General features: G+C 34.8%; 1 long non-coding RNA gene across 1 annotated transcript; it reads left to right on the top strand.

Moving 5' to 3' along the window:
- The first annotated feature begins 694 nt into the window (after positions 1-694).
- Positions 695-4637, top strand: LOC103347646 (uncharacterized). Its single transcript, XR_011386909.1, has 4 exons — positions 695-820; positions 1152-1206; positions 1842-2044; positions 4495-4637. It is a non-coding gene; the product is annotated as an uncharacterized lncRNA (long non-coding RNA).
- The last annotated feature ends 1844 nt before the right edge of the window (positions 4638-6481 follow it).

The raw sequence follows: 6481 nt of genomic DNA, 5'->3' as shown, positions 1-6481 counted from the left end.
TTTAGCTTCCACATATGCATGAAATCTTCTAGTAGTTATCCTATGCCTGGATTATTACACTTAACATAATATAATCAAGGCCCATTCATTTGCTGCAGGACTTCCTTTACATATATTATGAAGAAAATAATGATATATATACATTATACATAAATGTGATAAATATCCATTATACATATGTGATTTATATCCATTAAATATATATACATATAAATCCATTCATGTGTTGATGAACACTTAGAATTATTCCATATCTTGGCTACTGTAAATAATGCATCAATGAACAAGGGAGTACAGATAGTTCTATAGTTCTTTTACATAGTGATATCACATCCTTTGGATATATATATATCTGGTAGTGCAATGTAGTTCTATTTCTCATTTTTTAAAAGATTAATTTATTTTTTTGAGAGTCACAATTACAGAGAGAGAGGGAGAGACAGAGAGAAAGAGGTCTTCCATCCACTGTGTCACTCCACAAGTAGTCACAATAGCCAGGGCTGACCCAGGAAGAAGCCAGGAGCCAGGAGCTTCATCTGGGTTTCCCAGGTGGATGGCAGAGACCCAAGTACTTTTGCCATCTTCTCCTGATTTTCCTAGCAAGGAACTGGTTCAGAAGTGGAGCAGTGATGGCATGAAACAGCACCCATAATGGTGCTGACATCACAAGCAGCTATGCCACAATGCTACCCCCCACGCCCTTTTGAGGAACCTACATACTTTTTTTCTCAATAGCTGTGTTAATTTATACTCCTACCAACATCCTCACCAACAGTTGTAACCTTTGCCATTTTGTTAAAAGCCTTCCAACAGGTGTCAGGTGATAGCTCATTGATGTTTTAATTTGCATTTCCCTGATGATTAGTGATATTAAATGTTCTTTTTTAATGTAACTATTAGCCATTTGTGTGTCTTCTTTTGAGAAATGTCTATTTAGGTCTCTTACCCATTTTTTTAAATCAGATTATTTTCTTCTGACACTTGAGTTCCATATATATTTTGGATATTAACCCCATATGAGATATGTGAATTGTAACTATATTCTATAGCTGCATTTTTGTACCAGAGATTGTTTCATTTGTTTTTTCTTAATTCTGGTGATTGTGCAGAATCATTTAGGTTGATGTAACCCTATTTGTCTATTTTTACAGAGCCAAGATTTGTCTCAGGCCTGTGTCTTTTCCAGAGCTCATAAACTGACAACAGGTATAACTAAATTTGTGTTAATGTAAAAGTTAGTAAATCAACCAATATGGTTAATCTGTACATAACTTAACTGTATTTGGAAGTTACTCTTGAAAAAGCATTCCATCTTTGAATTTTCCCTTTTCATGTAATGAAACTGAGAGCAACTAACTATGCTTCTTCCACTTCTAGTTATAACCTGAGACCTGAGTCTAGCTTCATGACTAATAAATCTCATCTTCTTGAAGAATTGAGAATGATCGTCAGAGGTTTTTTAGACTTCAGGATTATTTATAATGGGTTTAAGGATCAAAACAGGAGAACTAATAGGATAGAAAATTTCCCGAAGTGTAGTACAAAAGAATGTAGCTCACAGAATTATCACGTGCACACATTCACAAGCGATATATAATACATCACCCATGAATCTATTATTTCTTTGGTAATTCTAGAGAATTCTGTAGTTTAGAAAATTGTTTTAGGCTGCTGCAATATGAAAGCTATCATAAATTCTCTACAGATGCTAATACCAAGAGTATAACCTTGAATGTTGTAGGTTCGCAACTACTTTAATTTAGGGGAAAAAAAAAAAAAAGATGTTTTGCAACATCTGGCCCAGAACTCAAAAGGCTTTTATCTTCTGTCTCACCCTCAAGAAGCCTGACATGGTCAGGTAGCGAGAAAGACACAGCTGCGAGCCAACACCAATGACCAAACTGCTGTGAGTGAGGCCATCTTAAAACATGCAATCCCAGTCCAGTCACCAGATGACGATACCCCATGAATGGTGAGAGGCAAGACCAGCAGAAGAACTGCCCACGTGGACCAGTACAATTTGCTGAACCAGAATTGTCAGCAGGTATGAAATTTGTTTTTATCACACCTCAAGGTTTGGGAGAAGTTTGCTACACAGCAGCAGATAACTGATACAACTTAATTTTCAATCACATTTCCAAAACTGTTTTAACCTTGAAAGAGTTATTTCACTCAACACATAATGAACATACCCAGGAACATTTGGAGATGCAGAGACAGAAGTCTTCGTCCTTATGTCACATAAACCTACTTGGTATACTAAGGAATATTGTTCAGAAAAATTGAAGATAGTTGACTTTTTATTGATTAATCTTTCCCAGGAGACTGTCCCAGTTTCTTTTACATTTGAACAAACATCTGGTATCTTGAAGAAAAATTGTGTGTAAGGTGCTTTTGTTCCCAATGAAAAACTCAATGTGGTTCTGATCATCAATTAATTCATAGGTCTATCTCTTCTTACCTTTTGTAGGTAAAATCTTCAGAAACCCAAGTAAGAACAAATCATTGGTCTTACAGTTGGGTCTTGCAGTGATATTTATCATTCTTTAGAAGTATGAGATATGATTTGCTTGCTTGTCTTTTGTAAATGTTTTCAAACCTTGATCCTATTTTATTTTATCAGCAAGAATTATAACTGTCTCATTGTTGAAATTAGATAAGCAATGCAAGTAAATCATGAAAAGCTACAGGCAGCTATTAATAAAACACTTGAATGAGCAACTCCCCTACATTATTTTAGCAGACTTTCAAGGACTACTTCATATGCAATTAAGACACCTTCCCCAATACACCAACACCCCCTGAGTTTCACTGTCCCAATCATTTTTCCTCACATAAAAACCTGGATGTGTTATCTTCTGTCTCCCTCTTTTGTTTCTATAAAAACAATATCTCCCAGTTAAAAGCATTCTATTTCTAAACAGTAATTTTTTTATCCTGCTCCAAATCCAAATCCTAAACTTATTTCAAAGTCTGCTCTAAAGCGTTACTTTAATCTTCTCCAAACATGAGGCTTCTGGTTACAATGAATTTGAATTTAACATGTTAACATCTCTGCAGCTATAGATATCAGCAGAATGTGTGTCAATCTAAACAATTTAATTTGGTGAGGCATTGGGCAAAAACCCATTTCTCAAAATATCAGCCCCACCTCACGTAATTTCAACCATCCATACTTATTCATTTGGATTTAAGGCTCTGTGTTCTTTAAGCTTAGTATAAAAATTCACTTCTGGAATGGATTACCTCTTATCAATAAGCACAGGGGTTAACAGTTTTTAATATTTGACAATACCATGTGAGCATAGGTTCATATGAATAAGACGGGGGAGAAGAGGCTAGCTATCAGAATAGAGACTTTTTCATACTTTCATGTTCAGGAAAACCTTTTTTAAATGTTTTGTTCATTTTGAAGGCAAAGAGAGAGGGAGAGAGACAGACAAATCTAACATCTACTGATGTACTCCCTCAAATGCCCCCAACTGGGGCTGGACCAGGCCAAAGTTAGGAGCTCAGAATTCAATCTAGGCCTCCCAGGCAGGTGGCAGGAGTTCAAATATTGAGCCATTACTTGCTGCCTCCCAGGGTGCACATTAGCAAGTGGCTAAGAGTAGAGCTAAGACAGAAAATCAGATACCCTGATATGGGGTGTGGACATCCCAAGAAGCATCTTAACTGCTGTGTCAAACACCTAACCCAGGGGAGGAAAAAACTTTCAGCAGCTCAATTACTCTTCAACCCACTGCAGCTATTCTTATACACAAGTCACTTTACAAATTGAGTCATTTCAATCATTAAACCCTGAATTTTTACAGGACCCTCACCTAACTGTAGTTCCAGCAAAAAATTATGTCATGGTGCAAGTGTAAATATTCCATAATCAGAAAATCATTCAGCTGTGATATTTCAATGATGCCATAGACAGAAATCTGTAGCTCAAACCACATATTCTCTATCATCACAAAGCTTATGCTCTTTTAGGATCTTCATACTCAACATTATAAAATATGTTGACTGTGTTGATCAGCATGAAAAACTGAAAAAGAACTTTAGGGAATGTGAACTTGTAGTTTAAAAATATTTTCAACTACAGCTTGGTGTTTATGGAAGAGTGGAGCAAAACTTGGTACTAAATTTCCAAATAAGCTAGGATTTGGATTTCATACTAGGGACAGAAGTTCTCATCTCTGTCCAGAAGACTGGGAATATAAACATTACCAAGATTTGGCACAAATATTTTTTTTAAGATTAGACACTGGTGCAAAAAGACAAATATAGTTTTTTCTTTAAAGATTTGAGATCTATCTTATTGATTAACAAAACTGAGATAATGTAAGAAAGAGTTGTAAAATAGTGAGAAAAGTGTTTGGGATTTACCACTGACCTAGATCAGCAGGTGGTTCCCAGTTGACTGGGTTACTTCTCAAGATGAGCAGAAACCTTGTTTGCTAGAATCCTCTATTCATTCTCTATTCATTTGTCTGTCTTTCAAAGCTCAGTTGAAGTTCTGCCTTCAGAATGAAGTCTTCTCTGAACGTTCCAGTACAGAAGACCTATTTTCTTCCCTCATCAGCATTTTCAAAGATTAAACTAAGCATTTGAATGAAATTAAATAATAAAATATAGTTTCCATGTTATGAGGTTTTGCTAGCATATTTGGTGCCTAGAAAGTTATTGACTGAAGAAACAATGAGTAAGTTTTATCACTCCCTGAATCCCAAGTGTATGTGTAAAGAATGCTTTATGTTGAACAATTTATACTGAATAATTATGATGGTTTATACATGGGTTATAGATCAACTTATTGACTTACAGGTCATTAATGACACAATTAGACACATCATCCTAGGCAAGAGAATTGGACATGATCCTTTGAATCACCCACAGCTGTTGTATATTGTAGAGCCACAAAAGTATAATCAAGGCACATTTATGCTTAAAGGGCATCATGCTGAAAGAAACACTCCCTTTGTCAATTCACCTCTAAACTCAAACTCATTTCATTTTTTCTTTCCTTGGTTTTTGCCTGATTGTGCTACTTAGGTAATCTCTTATCTGTTCAAGTCTCAACTTCCTATTTCATAGAAGAATTTTCAAATTATGTTGTACAATTATAAAAATGATGGAACTAATAAATGAGTATATCAGTAGGATGATAATGCCAGATCAAATAGCATTTAAATACTCATTATATATAGTCATTAAAAATAAGCTTATTCAAAAGCAATGTATCCATATCTACTCATCAGCTATAAAAAATGCCATAGCACATAGTGAGATGTTTATAATTGGAGACACTAGGTGTACGGTGTCTATGGGATGAGAGACTAAGAAAGTATATTTAAAAATCTCTGTATTTCCTCTTCATTTTTTTCTGTAGACCTAAAATTACTCAAAAATATTCATATTTAAATAAAAAATAATACAGTCAAAAAAGACCTCAGTGTTAGATGTAACACTTAATGTTCTAGAGCAATATATCCATATACTTGGAAACTATCTTTTCTAAAAAGGAAATCATTTATTTCTGTAGCAGACAAAAATTAACAAGTTAACATTTAACTTCATAATATCAGGATTTTAGTTAAATAATAAGCAGCAAAACATATATATATTCTCTTATAAGTAATTTTATGTGACCTACTAGATAATGCTCCAGTGTAACAGCCAAAGAACATGTTCCACCACTCTTTGTCTTATTTTTGAGTTTTGGGTATGTACTGTAAAGCCTTTGGCATTACGTGAGTGCCCAAATAATGTCAACAGTGTTAATAAGTTTGATCACTGTAGTCCCTTCACCTTCTCTGAAACTCTCACATGTCATCTATACATAAAAGACAATAACATTCCAAACTGGACTCAAGAATCTTGGGAGGGTCAAGTGCTCCTCATAAGGTATCAGTTTTAAGTGAGGATTTGGGGATGTTAGTAATGTCATTAAGCAATTAAACTTACAAGTGGCTTACAATTGCATGTTATTTTAAAAGGGATAAGGATATCTTTGGGAGCAGATGTGTGAAAATTTTACATTAGTTTTAAAATCACATTAATCAATAATTGCATCTTAGCTTGCTGTGTTCTACTTAAAGCTGGTCCACACTTCTCCAACCTCTCAATATCCCTAAAGAAGGTAGGTTTGCTCTCATCGTCACAAGGGAAAGCTTGTGTAAAAGAGTTTGAGATGTAACTTACTGAAAGCTACAAAGCACTTAGCAAACATAAAGTGTTCCTAGGTGCAGCATCATAAAACAAAGAATGAGACATCACTGAATATCATGGGTAAAGAGTAAGCTCAAATTTATTTTCATAATTGATGGGAGCTGTGGAATGGAAGCAACTTTGGAGACAGATCAAATGGCACATGGAAAAGCTGAGATTTGAGAAAATAACAGATAGAATAATATAAGCAAATAGAAATTATCCAAAAAGGACAAATAAAAATTACCTTTGATTCCAAACTGCGACAATCACTTGAACACAA

The sequence above is a fragment of the Oryctolagus cuniculus genome, chromosome 2 (assembly GCF_964237555.1).
Source record: "Oryctolagus cuniculus chromosome 2, mOryCun1.1, whole genome shotgun sequence".
Classification (NCBI taxonomy): Eukaryota; Metazoa; Chordata; class Mammalia; order Lagomorpha; family Leporidae; genus Oryctolagus; species Oryctolagus cuniculus.
This window is presented reverse-complemented; position numbering and strand designations above follow the sequence as displayed.